Source organism: Chelonia mydas, chromosome 9 (genome assembly GCF_015237465.2).
Source record: "Chelonia mydas isolate rCheMyd1 chromosome 9, rCheMyd1.pri.v2, whole genome shotgun sequence".
NCBI lineage: Eukaryota > Metazoa > Chordata > Testudines > Cheloniidae > Chelonia > Chelonia mydas.
The window spans coordinates 35839113-35860244 of record NC_057855.1 but is presented as its reverse complement, the minus strand read 5'-3'; the positions used below and the strand labels follow the sequence as shown (position 1 = coordinate 35860244).

At 40.9% G+C, this 21132-nt stretch overlaps 1 protein-coding gene across 2 annotated transcripts in view; it reads right to left on the bottom strand.

The window, feature by feature from the left end:
• LOC114019134 (putative coiled-coil domain-containing protein 195) overlaps positions 1-18263 on the bottom strand; it is a 29309-nt gene extending 11046 nt beyond the window's left edge. Inside the window, exons 1-2 of one of the 2 annotated variants that reach the window (XR_006283957.1) lie at positions 18068-18263; positions 59-230 (exon numbers count right to left, since the gene is read on the bottom strand). The gene's annotated coding sequence lies outside the window, so the exon portion shown is untranslated. The remainder of the gene's footprint in view (positions 1-58; positions 231-18067) is intronic. The other variant, XR_006283958.1, reaches the window with a different exon arrangement.
• Positions 18264-21132: the final 2869 nt, after the last annotated feature.

Genomic DNA, 21132 nt, shown 5'->3' with positions numbered 1-21132 from the left:
ATGGGAGCATTGTCTGTGTGCCCAGGGTCTAACAGAATAGCAGCAACATTGCACTTACCAGAAGGACCTTGGTTTGATAACTAGATTTAGCTTTTTTCTCCGTAGACCACGCTTCAAGCTTGGGATTACTGTGAAAATGGATGTGCTCAATCCCCAGCAACATCCAGCATGGTTAGCCTGAACCAGCCACTGATGTGAACACTCCCATTGGTATCATGCATCTTCTGTTCCTGTGAAAAAACAAAATTATCCAAGTTATGAGCCTTTGAAAAATCTTAGTTCGCACATGCTCAGTAGAGACTTGTTAGAATTTGGCAGCTAAATTCTCTGAAGATTCTGTCTTCACTGAGCATACTCAAGTGGCTGAGCAGGACTTTCCCTGCCATTTCTGCTCTAGGCATCTTGGGACCTTGAATGAAGAATTGTTCAAGGTTAATCCTAAATTAGCAGCATCTGTCCTGGCCCCCCTATTTACATCAGTCTGGGAAAGGGGAAAAATGCCAGATGAGTGGACCAATGGGGTTATAGTGAAGATACCAAAGAAAGGAACTCTCAGTGATTGTAATAACTGGCGTGGTATCACACTTTTGTCTGTCCCAAGCAAAGTATTGTGTAAGATCATAGTCCAGCATATATCAGAGGCAGTTGATAGCATTCTCAGAAAAGAGCAAGCTGGTTTTTGGAAAAGGCATGGATGCACAGACCAGATCTTTACTCTACAAAACATAATAGAACAGTGCTTAGAATGGCAATAGCAACTCTACATAAATTTCATAGACTTTGAGAAGGCTTTCGATAGTATTCACAGGACCAGCCTATGGCACATTCTGCAGGCATATATAACTCCTTTCCGTATAATCAACATCATTGAAAGCTTCTATTGCAACTTTACATGCAGTGTTGATCACAGTGAGCTCAGTTTTGAAGTCAAAACAGGAATACATCAGGGGTGTGTCAGGTCTGCAATCCTCTTCAACATTGCCATCAACTGGGTAATGCGGTGTACAACAGAAGACATGCCAAGAGGCATTAAATGGACACTCTTCTCATCCCTTGAATACCTGGACTTCGCAGATGATCTCACTCTCCTTTCACATACCCAACACCATAGACAAGAAAAAACAACAACTCGACTCAACGCATTCAGCCAGCAAATTGGACTGAAAATCAACCACAATAAGACAGATATCATGACCTTTAATGTCGCCACACTATCACCAGTACAGATAGAGGATCATGTTCTCACCAATGTAGAAACATTCACATACTTGGGCAGCACCATCAGCCAGGAACGTGGAACAAGCCAGGACATCTGGAACAAAATCAAGAAAGCCAGGAACACCTTCAGGAGCTTAAATGCAGTCTGCAAATCATCAAAATACAACACCAAAACCAAACTCAAGATTTATCAGAACTGTTTACTTTCAACACTACTTTATAGTGCAGAATGCTGGGGAATAGAAGAGTATGACATGTCCAAACTGTCTTAATTCCATACAACCTGCCTCAGAAAATTCTCCATACCTTTTGGCCAAGAACAATCTCAAAACAAGATCTATTGACACAGTGCAGCCAAGAGGATCTAAGTACCATCATTGCTGGGAGGCATTGGAGATGGATCAGTCATGTACTTTGGATGGAAACTGATGCCATTGACAGAGCAGCAATAAGATGGACACCTGAAGGCAAGCGAAAACGAGGCTGCCCGAAAACAACATGGCAAAGAGCTGTGGAATCCAAGCTGAAAAATCCATTGAAAGACTTGCCAGAAATAGACAGGAGTGGAGGAGCTTTGTCACTGCCCTAAATGCCAGAGGCGTAATAGGAACATGATGATGATGATGATGCATCTTGGGACCACTGTTACAGCAACGACCAAAACTGAAAGCAGGGAGACTGCCTCTCCTGTGTTCTCAATGCTCTTCTTGCAGGTGCCCAACTAATGTGAGGGAGGAGGATTCAGCCTGAGTTGAAGGGAGTGTTGGACTGGAGGTAAGGGGAGTTAATTGGGACAAGGAGCCTGGAGGTGAGGGAAGATGGTGATTGGGAGCTGGGGAGAGGGAAGGAGCTGGGATGGGGAGCCAAAGTGGGGTCAGACTGAGTTTGGATGCAGTGTCAGGAGCAAGACAAGGAGTCTGGAATGAGAGGACAGTATGTGATCATGTGATAAAAGACTATCATAATGTGTACAGTAACAGAGGGTGGGAGGGAATGTTCATCTGTACAGGCAACCTTAATTCTGGTGCTTCCTAATTTTTGAGTGCTTGACTTTGTAACTTCAATAATGTTCTTTTAATGTAAGTGGGTAGTATATGTAATATTGCAGACATTGCCTCAGATAGTGTCTTTAATACAGGGAAATGTTTTAGAGTTGTTGCATAAGGAAGGCTATTATGTTGGGAGACTGAATTTACAACCCTTTGCAGGAATTCTCTGGATAGAAATTGTTATTTAAAAGGGCTGAATTTGAAGAATACCAAATGTTTCAGACTGGAGAACCAATATAAAAGTTAATGAGATTTGAAGGCAGTGCTCCAGAATGTGGTAGTATTTCAGACAGTGGTTATAGCTGTCAACTTGCATGTACAATTATAATTATTTTAGTACAACAGACTATACATTTAGAAAGAATAGTGAGATTCTAGTGTAATACACACCTTTAAAACTAGAGTCCATACTCCCAATCATTGTAACTTGAACTTGGAATGACACATGACACTGCTCACCATGACAAATACTTATCTGTCATACAAGATTGCATCTGGCTTTGAACAATGTTCATCTGTGAGAATGCTTTCTCACATAAATAAGTGCATCATTTCTATAATGCAAGGATTTGACAGGCAAGACTTTTCAGCAAGGTTGAGAGTGCTTTAATGGCTATTGATGGAAGGAAACAATATCCAGTCCACTAAATTTTGTCTTTCACTGCAGTTCCTAATAGCTTTTACTAGCTGTGTTCTCTCCAAAGCTGAAGGAAGCAGACTGCTGATGGTGTAAGCATCTTCCTGAAGGAATGAAATTCACCGCACCTCTTCAGAAACTTGAAAGTGAATCTTTTCTTCATATGTGAGAGGGACATGCCCATCCATATCTAGGTGTTTTTCTTTTCACAACTGGTGTTGCTCAGCATAATACAAACTGCCCCTAGCAAGCCGTTCCTCCCAGAACTGAAGTTTCATTTGAAATGCATGCACAAGATCAAATGCAACTTCAATAACCGGCCTTGTCCTGCATCAAAATGATCAGCAGAGTTAATTGCCAGCTAACATCTATAGGACAAACAAGAGCTCTAACTTTGCAGAGATCAGCATTTTCTCATGACATATCCATAGGATTTGTATGTATTCAAACCTTCTCTTTAGCATATCTGTATCCTCCAGAAGCACATAATACATTTACATAGTGATACACTCATCTGTGATATAGAATCTGCACTCTCCGGTATTTCTTGTAGCCTGCTAATTGTCTAGTTTTTCAGTGCAACAATTTAATTAAAATATATGTAATTCTTCATGAGTGTGAAGAAAAACTTAGGAATGTCACCCAATGCCTTGTTGTTTTTCAGAGCCTGAAGTAGTGTGATGTGACTTTCACTCATTCAGCCCAGTGAGTTGTTAACTCTGAAGCCTAATATGGACAATTTCTATGTCAACCGTCTTAACTATTTAGTGCTGATTACTTGGCATAAAGATACAACTAATAAGCATACTCAGTGTGGATGAATGTCACATGAGTTAGAGATGAAGAAGACTTAGACAGTAGTGTATGACCAGAAGTACCAATGCTAATTCTGATTTCTGCATGTTTATGGAAGGTAGGATATTGTCAATAGTGGGTGTATAGGAAAGCAGAAAACTTCTGTGTATGGTAGACAGATTCAAGGATTTTAGTATCCACAAACGAGCTTATTGAAGATTTATTCTGCAATTAACTCTGCAAGGTTCACTACATTCTCAAAGCTCTATTGTCAGCAAGGCTGAGGCCACTTCTTGAGTTGCAACATCTGGCAAATGATTATTTTAGGGGTACTTAAAATATTGCATTGTGCAGTGGCAGCATTTGTTTTTTTCCAGATCCCCATTGTTAAATGGGAGAGATGGGTAGAACACCTGCTCCCCTGAAAGCTGTTCCCCAGAACATTTTATGGAAGAGCATGGGCACTTTTGCTGGACCCTTTGAAGACTACACCTTGGAAAGTAGGCCATTCAGATGCCTCCTGAAGACCCTACAAAAGGGCCAGATGGCCATCCTGACAGTAGATGAAAGGAGAGCTGCAGGCACAGGCAGTGAAGGGTTTAGAGTCTCTTGTGAGAAGAGAGATAAGGGGAGGGAGATATGCAGCAAATCTGGGACGTGGATGCAATTTCACCCATGATTCAATCTGAAACCAGATGTAATTTTGTTTCTGAAAAGGGCTTTTTCCCTCACAGTCTTCACTTTTGCCATTTCCAAGAACACATCAAGCCTGTTTGCACTGGTTTCTCTTTTATAAAGTTTCCACACATTTTAGGCATTGTAAGTTACATTCTCCCCTACTTGCCAGGTGGCATTATCCTACAGCTGAACTGAGCTTTCAGAAATACTGACACTCATTTCAACATTGATTCGAGCCTCAAAATGATCATGAACCTCGACACGTGTTCCTGAAGAGTTTGTGTACTTTGGCGAAAGTTTATCAAACAGTTGAACCTGACAAATGCTAGTGTCCCTCCCCTAAGCTGTCCCCTCCCCCACCCTTTCAACCCAAAAAGCAAGAGACCCCCCTCCCCTCCTTCTTTGTAATGTTAGCTTATAAGCCTTGAGTTCATTTAATTTAAGCCTTTAACTGAACCGCTGGGAAAAGTCTCTTTTTTACCGTCTTGCAATGAGACCTAAGAGACTGAGTGTTGTGTCTTCTCTGAGGGCTTAAAGCACCTTTAAGCAAAAGCATCAGAAGTAATGCAGCTAAAGGCCAAGGGTGCTATATGCCAACAGCACAGTGCCTTGCCAATCACTCTGTAGAAATTGTTTGAAATAGATTTTCAGTTCTATGTGTATGTGTTTCTGAGACACACATCATAGAATCGTAAGACTGGAAGGGACCTCGAGAGATCTAGTTCAGTCCCCTGCACTCATATTATATCCACTCACTTATATCCACTCAGAGAAACTCTCATTAAGGCTAACTACAGGCTTCCCTTGCTGCTTACACAGAACACTGAAACTACTTTGGATGTGACAAATGGCAAATTCTGCCTTGTCTAAGCATCTGCACTGGCAGGAGGGAAAGGTGCAAAAACCTCTTTCTCTTTCCCTGCAGTGCACCAGTAAAAGCCAGGAAACATCTTGACTCAACATTGGCTTGAGGCGCTAACGGGCCTGATCCAAAGCTCACCTAAGCTATTGACTTCTATGGACTTTGGACCAGGTCCAAAGCTAACCAGCTAATAAGCCTAGCAGTGCCCCCAGGGAGTCTGGACAGCTGGCCTGGGTTTGTGGTCAGGGTACCCAATCCTGTCACCTGATGGCATCCACAGGCACTGGGCAAAGTGCATATGTCTCCTTTCTGAAGTTTCAGTGAACTCCTACAAAGACATTCTGCATTGAACAGGCAGAATGGCTCTGAGAAGACAACCTCTGCCCAGCTGATCCAGGTCTACTCTTATAGCTCTGCAGAAAAGATAAGGCACAATTTTTATCTTCCATGCAGAAAATAAGGTGGGGAGACTTGCCCCTTTCACAAGGCCATGATTCTTCCTGGGTGCTTGACTCTGGTCTCCTTTACCCCAGTGCAAATCAGGGGTAACTCCACTCAGTCAGTGGAATAATACCAATGCATGTGAAAGAAGAGAAAAACATCAGTCCCTAAATAAGGATCATTCATGCTAAAGGGATTCCATACAGCCAAATGGACTGAATTAAATTAAATTCCTTTTCTTGCCATTAGCGGGACTAGTTTAGAATCCTACTGCTTAGTTAGGAAAGTTATTATTTTCTTCCGAGCCTCTCTCTGATGTGAAGGGAAATGTCTCTTCTATAGCATTTTGAATTCACCACTCATAAAACCTACATTGTCTGATTCTTTGGTATGTTGTTTCCCTCACTTAAAAATCACACGGTTGCTGAATAGCTTAAGTAGTTAAAGAAAATTCGCACAATATTTGGTGATAATTATTGCTTTTTAATATAAGGTTCAAGTTCATAACCTCTAGTCTTATGACAGTAGCAAAAATTTAAATAATACATTGAAAATACCTTCAACTGAGTGAATATTTAAGCCCTTCTAACAAGAAAGTTTCCTGGTTTAATATAAAATGATTCTGGAGTATAAATTATTTATAGATTAATTGAGGGGTTATAAATGGCAGAATAAAAAAACAGAATAGCAAAATCTCACATTTAGGTAGCAGGATCTGCAAGGTGCAGAAACCCACTCTATTGCTGTCAATCCAGTAACAACATTTTTCTATCTGCATTAAATTATGAGAATTAAGTTGTCAACACTTAATAGTTTTCTATTTTTATTAACTGAGAGGAGATGACCAGGAGTACCTATGGGGCCCAGTTCTGCCACCTTTTTATCAAGCAGCCTCTACTCACAAAAGTCAGTGCTACTTGACATAAATCAGCTCTGATTTATTCTGCTAGGACACAAGAATGCCCAGCTAACACCCCCTCTGCTCTGGGAGTGTCCTCTACACTGGGTAGGTGAAGGGCTGAGACTGGATGGCACACAGCTGCTATAGGCACCCAAGCACTGGACACCATAAAGGGCCAGAACCACCGACTTTACAAATGGTTTGTACCACCAGCTGTATCATGGTCAAGAATTTGGTCCACATTGCTAATCATCCTCCTTGTACAGGTAAATCTGTAACACAAACCAGACCTCCTTTATGGCTTGCTACTGCTCACACTGAGGTCAGTGGCAAAATTCCCATTCAATAGGATCAGGACTGGGCCCTTAGTGTCCCCACATGTGTAACAGGAGGAAGATAGAATACATCTTTGTTTAACTTCACACAGGTGGGCCTTTGGAGCAGATGAGTAACTGCTTAACAGTATTCTATGAGAACCCTGATAGCCACTGGAAACCTCAACTCCATCCATCTGCAGACATGTCAACAGAACATTATGGCCAAGTGAATCAAGGACTACTGATAGATCTCCCAGACACTTAACCCTTGTCCATCACCATAAGAAGATCATTGACAAGAGTTCTCTGCTGCTGCAATGTTCATAATAACTAGAGCTAGTTGAAAAATTCAATTGATTTTTCATGGGATATTTTGGCAGTGGGTTGTCAAAAAACTGTAAAGCCAAACATTGAAATTATTTTGGATTTTGGTAGTCAGAAGAAAAAAATGGTTTTTATTTGTTGAAAACTGAAAGCGTTTCAGTTGAATCCACCTCTTTTGAATACCAGACTTGTGCCCCATTCACTAGACCCTCCTTTCACTAGACCCTCCTTTCCACTAGAAACTTTTTGGTCAGCTGCAATAAGGCCCTTTCCCTAAAAGGAAGACTAAAAGATGGTGAGACTTGCAGTTTTAATAGATGGATTTCTGAGCAGAGGCTTCATACCAGGTGTTTGAAGGAAACTAGAAGTAGGCATTGACAGTCTCAGTTAAAATATTAAAATGCAGATGAAAAGTTATGAAAATTCAAGAATAAATAAATAAATAGCTTTAAGTGCCATATTATTAATGAAACAGATATATTGCTTTTGGAGTAGGGTCCAACTGTAACCCATGTTAACCAGAAAAAAGCAGAGTAGACGTTTCAAATTAGGCAAGTACACATGCTGTTCAGTGTAGGTTTTGTGTATAAGAAAAAACAGCTAAAGGAGTTGGGCCAAATTCTGCTCTGAGTTACCTGGGTGCAACCCCAATGACATCACATCATGTCTGTGGGAAGGATGGGCTAGTGAATGGGGCACTAGGCTGGTACTCAAAAACCTGCGTTCAACTCTTAGCTCAGCCACAGATTCCCTCTGTGACCTTGGGCAAGTCACTTAATCCACCCTGTTGCTCAGCTCCCCATCTGTTAAATGGGGATGAATTTTTCTTCCCTCAGAGAGTATTGATTTTTCTATTGGTAATGATTTTTGAGGCCCTTGGATGCTATAGTAATAACGCCATACAAGTAGAAAGATGTAACAGAGAAGAATGTGGCCTATTATGTGTTTTGTGAAGAGTTTTGAGCATTGATGTGAAGTATATGTTACTTAATGCATTGTATTATAAATTGTTCTGTTGGTGCAGACCCATCTGAATCCATCTACAATTTGTATATAAAACAAAAACAAACTTCCTAAATGATTACTGAAGTGTTTGTAGATGTTCTTTTTTGTAGGCCAAGAGTACCACTGAAATGATGTATAAACTCACTCTGGATATGCTGCCATACAGATTTATGCAATAGTAGCTCTACCCAGCTGTCTAGAACTTTACATTCTTCATCTGAGATGATGTGTTGATTTAGTATTTCTTCTATAAACAGTCAGGCAGAAATGTGGCTAAAAGCATATATGGAGCAAGTTCAGCTATGCACCAGACCGATCTCCCTCACTCAAGTTCTTCCACATCGATAAGGGACAGTTCTGAGAAAATTCCTGCTCTACATAAAAAGAGTGATGAACTTTCTAGGGCCTGTAAGGCCAAGCCCATGCAAAGGGTTGGTGTGGGGTCACACTGCCCCATGGGCAGCAATCAGAGATACTCTGCCTCAGGGACAGAGAACACCTGTATAAACTCCTTGGCATGTTGGAATCTGCCTACTACTACACTTCTTTATAGGATGCAGGGAGGACAGCTCTGCCTGTTCCTTACACTGGCTGCTCAAGGTTGGGGAGAAGGCCATTTGTACCTTCCCTTCAACACACTACACTGTATCAGGGCCTGGGAGTCTCATTCTGCACCCGTTGAAATCAATGAGAATTTTGCCATTGACTTCAGTGGGAGTAGGTGCCTTACTGGCCAGTTTCTGCATTGTTCTCGTAAGGTGCTGTATCTAATGGAGAATTTCTATATATTGACTTAACACCTCCAGTGAACTACCATATAATTGGGGCACTCATGGAGGATATTTAAGTTGACAGGGTGTTTGCTACTTTATTTAATTTGACTATAGAGTAATCTATTTCCCTCTCAATGTGATATGCCTGGGGTAATCAGATTGTAATTTACCCTGGCAGGAGTAACAACATTTTGCAAAGCACTTTACACACTTTGATTAAGTCCTACAATATGCCCGAGAGGGAGACACACTTTATAAGCATTTCATGTGAGGGTAAATTGAGACAGAAGGCCAAACAGTGACCCTTAAATAGAACTAAGGGCCCCACTCCAAGTCCTCTGTTGTCTTAGCCCACCAGTGCTGGTGTGTGTAAAATGCCTGCAGTTGGATGTTTTATGCAAGGTCTTGCTAAATATAATACAAAAGAGTCAGTCTCCCAATAAGTAAAAATCTCACTGTAAATTGTTTATACTGTGAATAGAAATTGAATGTTGTCACATTCTTAAAGATGTTTTCTGATTGCCGGAGCTCTTGGATCGTGATTTCCCAGCTGAATTAGATCACCTAGTGCATCAGTAAGATCAATCTAAGAATGTAATTGAAAGCCCTATGTTGGCACTGTATCATTGACATTTCAGTATGGAACAGCAACATGACAGCAAAATGGATAGGAGAGAGGACATTGACAGCAGGCGTCAATGGGCTACTGACATGATAAGCAGCAATTGGAGTGGAATCTGAAGGAATTGCAGGGACAGACCATGTGTAAAAATTAAGCTGCCGTTTGTATAACCAGCATGAGAGAATATAAGGCTGGCTGCTTTTTTATGCTTGAAAGAAAACTTGTATAAAAGCAGTCATTAATGAAATTACCCAACTGTGGGAAGTGTTTATGATTTTTATTTATCTTTAGCGCTGTTCACCTAAAAGGGCAGCTGTAGAAATGACGTTTCTAGGGTCAAAAGATCTACCAGGATTAATTTGTATTTGAATAAGACTAATTTAAATGTTGTTACATATCTTAAAATGTACAATGGCAGGTGAGCCTGCTCCCAAAATTTAGGTTCACTAAGATCAATAGAACTATTTATAATAATAAAGTGGTTATTATTAGAACATTTTTGTTGGGATTTCAACTCTTTTTCCTATTTTACTGAATCCATCTATCTGATACCTCTCATGGCATCTGAACACCTTTGCTACCTAAATATTACAATTCTGTGTTAGTATATAGATGTAGAAAATGAAACTGATTAGAAACTGACTAACATATTTTCATTTTCCAGGGTGAGTGAAATGCAAAAAGTAAATTATATTTTTAGTGTTGTCAGCTTTAAGAGTAGCAGATGAAGGCTGTTTTGTTTTTAAATGGGTGCTATTTAGCCTGACAGAGTCTATTTAACAATGCTTTTTATAAAAAAAAATTGACTAAACTAGATTTTTCTTGATTTTCTTTTATGTGTAGTTAACTTCCATATATGTACAAATCATCCATCAAGTCCGGTGATAGGGGAGCTCCATTTTTAGTGCAGTATGAACAATGACCTAGCCTCTTAACTCCGGGGGGGAGCCTGTGCCATAACAGCATCCCAATGAAAGAGGACAAGGGGCTGACTGGTATCTGGTAGTGAGTTTCACCTGATCTGATCAGTTTGGTGTACCCTATCTCACTAATGTCATAACCTGCATCTAAAGGGTGTCATGTAAGATACCAGTAGAAAGCTAATAACATAGTGATCATTAATATTATTGGCTGTAGTATGTGTGGAGGACAAATTCAAAATTACAAACATTTTGGGAATTATGTTCTGAAAGAGCATCTCCCAGGTGGGGCTGGAGTTACCCCACCCTAGACAAAGGAAAGTGGGTTCTGCCACCTTGATGGTACTTTCGAGATGCATTAAGAGATTATGGCAATGCCTTTACATAAAAACAATCGAGCTAACAAGGGGAGGGGATAACCACTCAGCATCATGGCAAGGGGAGGAGATTGCAGGAACAGATCAATTCACTTCCATTTTATAAAACACCAGCAAGGGAAGAAACCAGCATGGAACTTTCTTCACCACCAGATTCCATGTCTCCTTCCTCGTAGCTTGAATGACATACTTTGGGGGTAACCTTCAGAAGAATCTATTTCAAAGATTCACTGGACTATAAAATGGAGGGGTGAAGAAACCCATGCTATCTTTCACCTGAGAAGACAAAGGAATGGAGCACTTTGGACTTTGTGGGAGATCCTGACCAGATAGGTGGGCAGCCATCTTGCTGGAAGGTAGATTGGTAAGGAAACTACCTTGAACAAAGGCTGTAGCTTGTTGTATTAAGTTTTAGCCATTAGAAAGGGTTTTCTGGTCTGGACCCCCTTGGCTCATTGACTCAAAGTCTCCCAGGGGTCAGAGTTAATTCTGGGTCCTTGTTTTTGAGTGGCACTCCCCTGCCCCAGCCAATCAGGTTTGTACGGGGAAAAAGGAAGGAGGAAAGAAGGGAGAAAGGAAGGGGAAGGTGCTCTCTATCCGGCCCTACACGTGTTTAATTTTAAGATTGTAAACAGTCCCGCTGAAGTCAATGGGATTACTCAGGTGCTTAAAGGTAAGCAAGCACTTAAGTGCTGTGCTTAACTGGGGCCTAATCCACAACTGATCAAGGGAGTTATTCTCGCCTAGCACCGCGGTCACAGAGAGCAGTATTTGACTCCAATTCTTTCAGTTCATCGCTGGGCTATTTGCTATGGTAAATTTTTGTTGTGCTGAGAACTGAATATGGCCATGGGAGATTTGATTATGGGTTGCTGTGGTTGCTATTCAGAGAATGGTAGTGGCGCGGGCCGAGGGACATACTGGCCGCTGCTTCCCGCAGCCCCCATTGGCTGGGCACAGTGAACTGTGGCCAGTGGGAGCCACAATGGGCCAAACTTGCGGACGCGGCAGGTAAACAAACCGGCCCGGCCCACCAGGGGCTTTCCCTGAACAAGCGGAGTCCCATGTTTGGGAAACACTGTCATAGCAGATCCCATCTTCCAGGAAAAAGACATGCACTTCAATATTTTACAGCGTTTGGGCTTTTTTCTTATTGGGTATTTATATCTCCCTGGTATTTGAGCACTGTATCAAATTAGTGCAGCAGCAAAGGTTGTACAGTTAAGAATAACACTACCTCTCCACTCTTGAGATTCTCTAAGCAATGTTGGGAAATGCAACATACAACCTGTTAGTATCTACATTAGGTTCCAAAGATCAGCACTGCATTTCTAACCTCAGCTTAAGTCTCTAATACCTTCTTGGAGACTATATGGTGAGCTAGGCCCTGTGACACTCTCCCTTCAAAATTCATTTGACTCCCTAGAACTTTGTCATCTGCTAAAGTAATTTTTCTAATACCTATAACATATGCTTGGAGGGAGATTCTCCTTACCTAGTATTCTGCCAAAATAAGGTCATCCTTCCAAACCTGCCCTAAGCTTTTTCCTTATAGTAATGTCAACGTTCTGTATTCTCCCCTTCATTTCTCCTCTCACCTAAAGGCTGAGAAGGAATAATTGTGAGCAGATCCAAACCATTTGGCCTAAAAATGTGTCACTTAGCTCACTGCCATGACTCCCAAAGAAAGTTGGAAGTCATCTACATTTGTGCCCATTTGCCAGAGCAGATCCTATGTGCAAGAAGTCTCTGAGCTGGCTAACCTCCTTTACGTGAAGAAGATGAGAACCCACTCCACAAAGGTGATGCCCGGTTTGTAAGACAATCTGGAGAGAAAGGTATATTGAAGAGCTTCTGTATATAAAGCTGTCCCTCCTGCTTCATTCTCCTTATGTTTTACAGTCATATGTCATCATCTCACCTGCAATGTCCCTTATAACTGCCTTCTGCTGCTGTCTTCTTCTCACCTAGCATTTTAGGGCATTGATATTCAGAATCCCTCAGTCTATAAAAGTGGCAACCAACTTACATGGCAATAAATTCTTACTTACTGTGTCCTGTGAATTAGTTCCACCAATATGATACTCTCCAAAGAGCATATGCAAATCTCTTGTTAGGGAAGTCAGACAAGACTAACCTGTTCTTTGAGCTATGGGAGGAATAATCTCGGAAGTCTGCAAGAAACAAAGTGCAAGGAGGAAGCTAAAAACCCTGAATATTGATTGTCTGTCACTCACCACCTAACTGACAAGAGAGACCACAGACTGTACTGGTGGATCCAAGCCATAGAATAGTAAACATTCATTGCTAAGACTCAAAGTGAGAACTGTTGTGACTGTACTTCTAAATGTCATTAGAATACAGCTCATATACATATTCAGATGTGTCATGATATCCTTCAAGCATATCATTTGTTAATCATATTAGTGCAACACTCTGTTCACACAGTAAATAATTCAGTAAATGCAGGGCATGTGCCACTAGCTCTCAAGCCAGCTGTTGTCATTCCTCGATTAATTAAACTGCCCAGGAGTCTATTGCACTTGGAAAGTTAGTAACCTATTTGTAAATCTCCTCTCACCAAAAGCTACAGAAATCAGTGGAGGCAGCTTAGTCATTTAGCAACATTTTCATCAAATGAATAATTTACATCTTGTATATGTTGGAATCCTAATTATGAAACATTACTAAGAGTCTTGAATGTGTTCTGATTCTGCTTTCTTTTGTAGAGCTGGTTGAAGACATTCAGATGGAATATAGTCCACTGAAATATGCACTTCCATCAAAATCTGATTACTTTACAAAATAGGGTAGATTTCACCAAAATTTCATTTTCAAAAACCATGGGGAAAATTACAAAGTAATGGTGCAATTTTTAAAATGGCTTATTTTGAATTTTTTACAATTTTGCATTACACATTAAAAAGCTGAAATTGAAACAAAATGTTTCAATCCATCCAAAATGATTTGGTTTTTGGTGGCATTTTCCTTCACAGAGAATTTCAAAATTTCCTGCCTTTGTTCCAATCCGGACTGAAGCCAAATTTCAAAATCTTGAAATCCTTCATGCAACAGAATTTCCATCCTCCACACACCTCTGTTCAGTTGGTTTTGTTAAAATAGAGCACTGCACTGCTCAGACTGAGCAGATTTAAGAATGCTGCCTACACATTGTTGCAGTTCTCCCACACTTATTCACACATCATGACATAAAATAGTTTTGTTGATTTCAGAGGGACCATTCGTGGACCAAGATACTGTTGGATAAGAGTAGCACTGGGAGAATTAAGCTCTATTGTTGGTAAACCTGAATTCGTCAATGATTTCATTTGCATTTTTTGGTGGAGCGACTCAGTGAAGGAATGCTCTTTTTTCCTCTTCTCTTCTGACACTGATTTGGGTTTTATCCTTGAAACCAGTGGGCCAAACTTTCCAGCCTGCCTCACTCCCTTTTGCCACTGAGGTGATGCACAGAGATCAGAAGCTTCCCCATAGTCTCTGGGGATATGACCTGAGATGTAGAGTGAGTAGAGCTGGCTTCTTGGCCTCCCTCCCCACCCCATTTCAGGGCTAATGTTAGGGCAAAGCAGGGCAGGCTGGGAGAACAGCCAGAGCACATAATGCTTCAGCCACTTCCAGCTGGCAGATGGGCCCTAGAGTACTATAGCCACCTGGTGCAGTTTAGAACATCCCCTAGGCTGCCCTAAAATGCTCCAGAGCTGGGGCTGGAGGCAAGGCAGAGAATGAGTCCATCATAACTGGCTCAGAGATAATTCTCCCTCTGCTGCACCCAAGGTAAACTGGATGCAGCAGGAAGTCTGGCCCATTATCTTTATGCTGATCCCCAGATTTACTGTCTGAGTGAGGATTCAGCTACTATTACTTTCAAGATGTGTTTCACTAATGCTCAAAACACTGTTTGTTATGGTGCTAAACATGGAGACTGTATTACAGAAAATGTGTCCTAAAATGGCTGTGAATTAGTGATGAGCCTGAACCAACCCTTTTGCTTCCCTCAGTCGGCATGCCCTACACACTGGGCAAGTTTGATTCCAGATCTGAACCTTCCCATAAGTTCCTACCTTTACAATGTGTTAATCCCTACATCCGCATACCCTGGGAACAGTTAGATTTGGATCCAAACACTGAGATTGAGCTCTGTCATTCCTATAGCATAGAGGACCCAATGTAATTTCAGCTGTCAATGGGCATGAAATATTTTTGGCACTGATTTTAGATTACATGCTCTTTGGGGCAAGGATTGTGCCTTCCTCTGTATTTGGAAATCACCAGGCACATATCGCGCGCTATTGCAAAACCAAAAACAATATATAAAGAAAAATGCTAAACAAGATTAGATTTCCACTTACACTCTGGGTTTTATTAGCTCTCGCAGCTGCCAATGCAACATATTTACTATCAGCACAAATCTTATTTCTCCTCATCCCAAGGGGAACATTCTTCACTGGCAAAAGCTACATCATTTCACAGATATGTTTACCTACAGGAATGTACTTTGAATTACTGGAGAAATTATTGCCGTTCAGCTCTGTGTATCTTATCAGCCCAAGAGCCAGCAGTTTCAATAGTTCTTGGTGCTTCAATGCCATCCTTTTGTTCACTAGTCTCTGCTGCAATTATGAAAGAAACATTTTGTGAAGTTCTTATTGTCTCCAGCATTTTTAGCTTCTATTGTTTCTGTTGTCTGCTAATGGGTCAGAACAGCATTGAGAAAATAATGTCTAAAATATAGAAACCATAAAATAAGCAGTTGAACTTATAACCCCTTAATAGCTTCAGAACATTTACAGCAGACCTGCTTTGTTATTGACGTCTAATAGAAAAATGGTACAATGCTTAGTGATTACTGAACATGTAAATAAATGTTCATACATTACTGTTCTGCATACCGAGCCTTAAGACTCAAACTAGACTCAATTAGACAGAGATTAACATGAAGTCTATCTAAGGAGAAGAAACACTTGATCTTCCTTCTATTGCTCTCTGGCTGTATCTACGTTAAATTTTCTTAGGAAATCTCTTCTGTTGGATGTCCAATAGGTGTTATTTCCGAGTGCTTGAATTGGGAGGAGTGGCTAGAGTATTTGCCATATCCACCTTTCTTACCACTGCCAGGCAAGAAAGGTAACAGCTGAGATGCAGAAGGAATTGAGAAACTTGGAATAGCCATCATTTCTTTTTCCCCTGTGAGTAATTTATACCACCCTCAAAATAGCATGCTTCTGTTAGTGATAGGGTCTCTTCAGGTTGTGTACAATGCTTTCCTCAACGGGCAAAGACAAATTGGGAAGACTAGTTTAGGTGTGGTGAACGGGTGATGAGATGGTCAAAAACTGAGGCATTTACTTGTTGCTTACAGTCAAACAGATGGGGAAGTAACTCATCAGAACACAGGAAAGGAGGAGAGCACATTTCCAAATGACTGATTATTAAATGATAATACTCGGAAAGTGTTTCCTGTTAAATTAGCTGTTATAATAAGTGTATCCTGGGGTGGCAAATTCTTCATCCTTTGCACTGGATTTTACTGATCCCAAGGTACAGTTATTAGCCCATAGACAGGAATCACACTAAAGTTATCTGAATTATAAATTTTGTTTATTGTTCTTTGGTGCTTTCATATGCTCCTGCCCAAAATCTTACTCAGACTTCTGCTGAATAAGTCTTTCCACCTTTACCTTCCCATTTTAACGGGGAATCTTCTATAGTGGACTCCTAAAAAGGGCACTACCATATAGAGGAGGACTCCTATAACAAGACATGGGATACCTCCAGGGGAAGATCATTGGAGTTCTCCATAGGATACCATGAGATGAAGAGCTGTAGAGCCATATGAGGGACTCTCCCTGATGTAACTATCAACTTCAGTGCAGTTACATCAGGGATGAATTTGGCTTCTTTGAAGTGAAGCCAATTCTTTTATAATCATGGCTACTCCTAATTGGGGCAGATAAGTAAGTGTCTTGAGAGCAGATTGAGTTGCTCACTCTCCATCAGAACTGGCTCTTATTTTAGTCATGCTAATTTTTACTTTTTAAACAAAGTTAACCCCTCTAGAAACTCTGTTCTCCCTCAACCTGTGACATGTTGCATTTTTAACTCTCTTGGTTCAGAGTTCATTTTTTCACTGTGATTAGTCCATTGAGGGCTGACAGATGTGACTGTTTATATGATGGTTAGTACACCACTGCAAAAAATCCTTTGTATGTGTATTGAGCTTCTAGAGAACTGATAGATACAAATCAAATCCATGCCAATTTTTTGTTTATTTTTTGAATATTTGTGACAGACCATCCATCTTAAAGTTTCAGCCTTATATGTTAGGTTCAGTAGAAGTGTTCCTTTGAACTGGCTGGAGATATTAATTTAAAAAAAAAACCCAAAGAATGAAGTAAAAACTTATATGAAACTTGATATTTTCAGTACATATATGGCCTAATTTTTCAAACCTAAGATCCAAAAAATATATGGTCACAGAAAATATATGTGGCTGAATTTACACCCATTTGCAGTCAGGAATTTGTGCATGTAAATATTTGGTGTTTCTGGTATTTTGCAGGTTTTGCACACAGATACATGTGTAAGTGCAGTTGTTGTGGATTCAAATTTTGAACATTTGGCCCATGAAGATATGTACAAATTCAATGAAAATCAATGCCACAAGCACACACATACACCAGTCACTGCTGATGCAGTTTGTCATCACATTCCTCCATTTGGAAATTATCCAGAACAATCCCTATTCACATCAACCTTGTGTTGCCAAAGTAACATCTCTCTAGTGAACATTAAGACATAATTACCTTGTAAGGAACGATTCCTATTAAACATTAAATGTATTTTCCTCTAATTGAAATTAAAGCCTTTTGGTTGTGGTTGGGTGTCACTGAAGATGTGATTAAATATAAAATATGTATAACTCTTAACTCCTTTAGGGGTGTTGAGATAGCACCAACTCAGGAACAAGCATAAATAATTTCTCTTTAGCTCCATAAAGCTTCTTTCAGGGTTATCAGTTTGTTTTGTTCTGATGCAGCTGATATCTTTCTTCTGATCAAGGGTTTCTCCTGCACTGACTACATTTACAAAGCTATGAAAAAAACAGGAAACTAGAATCCTTTACTCACCCTCTATCTTGTTCTTCCTGGGGTAGAGACTTGTATATTGCCTTCTTCAAAGATGTGACACTCCCCAAAGACTGCCAATATGCAGCATTCTTCACTTTCTGGCTTAAAGTGCCTCCCCCGATTGACAGAGGCAGGAGTTTCTGTTTCTTCATTGGAATCAGGGACGTACCCCACCCAATAGATAAATTATTTGTTTTTAATGTCCTGTTTCTTAGGCCAGACAGACCAATTCCATCTCCCTAACTTTCAGGTTACTCCACTTATGGGGATGTAGTAACTACTGAAGTCTGGATAGCACCAGCAGGGGTGTGAGTAGAGACATAGGTACGAGGTAGTGAGCGTTGATGTGGGAGAAAAGAATGCCTTGCTTCCTTGAGCAGCTGTGCAATGACCTGCTGCAAAGAGCTTGTAGAAGTTTTCACTGGCATTCAGTAACAGCCATCCTGTTTCTTATAAATTGGCCGGCTTCTCAGCATGACATGAAGCCTGCGTGGCTTAGAAGGCCGTAGATATTTTCATCTGGATAGGACCTTGATGGGGCAGATGGTATCAGAAAAAAGGAAGGCAGAGGCTTTAATAAGCTCTGCCGGGCAGCGATTATAGATCTAGGCTTTAAAAAAGATGTTTCTGTTTTTTGGCATTGATCAAAGGCATTCAGGGAGTGAGGAGAAATGAAAGCACTAATGGAATCTAAAATGAGATGAAATACATGGTCACACATTCTCATTTTCCCTCTTATAAAATTGTTACCATATATAATGCATGAAAGGGTGATCTGGAACACTATCACCATCCACATGGAATAACTGCTGCCTTTTCACAGATGACTGATTAAAGATTTGAAACCAGAATGACTTTAATTGAATGGGCTAAATTGTACCCAGTCTATTTCTATATGTGACCTACAAAGACTTACTTAGTTAAAAAGTGCCCCCCGAAAAACCCAAAGCAAATTAATATAGACATATTAACTAAGGAAACTACTGAGGGATGCAGAGATATAACATGTTTTGTATCAGCATTTGAGATGTAATTGGAGGTTGAACAGTTTGATATTTTATTCATGTCACACACTGATTGTTGCCTCCTGTGATTTGAGGCTGGCCTGCTGGGACGCACCTGTCTTGTCCACGGGGGGGCTAGTTTTGATGGTTCACACTTGGGACCTGCTAGAAGTAGAGGGCTACAAGGCAGAGAATGGCTCCTTGACAGAGTGTAATTGTTTTCAAAAGATTCTTTAAATTCTTATGCCATGGTGGGGGCAGGGTGTATGGGGGAAGAAGGAGGAAGGCACAGAGATTATCATTGTCTGAACACAGCTGCTTACTTCCTTCACAGTGCAGACTAATGGGATCTCACTATTTGTGCTCAGTCTCTGGTGCCCTGACTCCCTTTTCACCTCTGGCAACAATTGCAGGTGTTGGTGATTACTTTTAAAGCTCTCAATAGTCTGGGGCCATGAACCTAAATTTTTCAGAGCGACTAGTGATTTTGAGCACCTTGATATTTAGGTGACCAGTAGGGCAAACTTTTAAAAGGTCTGATTTTTACAGGGAGGGTGCTCTGCATTTTCTGAAAATCTGGCCCCTTTAAGATGCATCAAATTGAGCACCCAAAATTAGGGCTGGCTACAAGATAAAAGTTATGTTTCATTACAAAAAATGTGAGTTTTTTGAAATGCGTATTTGTTCTGCAGCAGAACAAAACCAACACCTTTCAGAATTATTTTATCAAAAACACGAGAGAGAGAGAGAGAGAGAGAGAGAGAGAGACACCCGCTCCAGAATAGCTAATAACCCTGTGGTTAGGGCACTCCTGTGGGATATAGAAAACCCACATCCTAGTCAGTCTCTCTCTGGGGCCCAATAGAACAGCTCCAATAGGAGAGAGAGAGACTGACTCAAAGCCAGGACTTGAACCTAGGTTTCCCACATCCCAGGTGAATGCCCTAATCACTGAGCTATTGGGTAAAGAGTCAATTGCTTTCTCTTTATTCCCCCAACCCTCCTCATCCTCAGACCATTGAAACTGACACAGTTCCATGAAAGTTTCACTTTCAACAAATTGCTGTTTTCCGACCCAAAATATTTCACAGAAGAATTCCCGACCAGCTCTACCCAAAACCAACAGACTTGTTTAAACGTAGAGGTTGTCTACACTGCACTGCAGTTTGGACTATGTGGGTATGAATAACAGTGTGCACCAAAGTGTAAATGCAAGGCAGTGTGGGTTTTTGGCTGGGGGAATGTTCCTTTCACACAGCATCCAGCCATAGTGCCATAAAGGAGGGATTGCAGGGAACAGTGCACGGACCCTGGATAGGCCCATGATCCATGCAGGTTTTAAGGGCTGAAGCCTCTGGCAGTTCTGTGGGAATAAGCCCTGCCATTCCTCTTCCCTACTCTGCATGGGAGGATTCCTTTTCAGGGAAAGTCCCCAACAACGTGACCCCAGATGCTTAGACTACTGGAAACAGGTAGCATTCCCACCTATTCTGAAGAAAACACATGCACTGGCTAGAGTCCAAGCTTACTCCCTTCCCGGGGTTTGCCTTCATGAATAGAACAACAAAACAACCTGCAACTCAAACTTTCTCTCAAGATTAGCTGTTACTAGGGTCTCCCAATTCTGGACAGTAGCTAATAAGATCCGCCAGATTTGACTTCAGAATGAGTCAGCAAAAATAATTTATGGGGGCTTCAAGGACAAGAAAAATAACCTTTGCTGGATGCAGGACTGTAGAACTGAGGCTTCAGCATCAGGGAACTAGAGTTGCGTCCTGGTAGCTCTCTCCTGCCCTGGACAGATCTCAGCTTAGAAGAAAATCTCATCCTTTATGGTATATATCTTCAGTTAATGAGAGTTAAAAAAGATTGATGCCCAATCCAACTTTTATAGAAGCCAAGCTTTTCACTGACTTCAGTTGGGGTTAGAAAGCACATACAAGCCTCTGAAGAATAAAAGGGAAATATAAAATGAATACTCACCCGCTGGAAGAGAGAAGCAGCAGACACTTACAAAATGGCTACGTTAGGGCTGCAGCTGCTTGCCTTTGCCAAGTATAA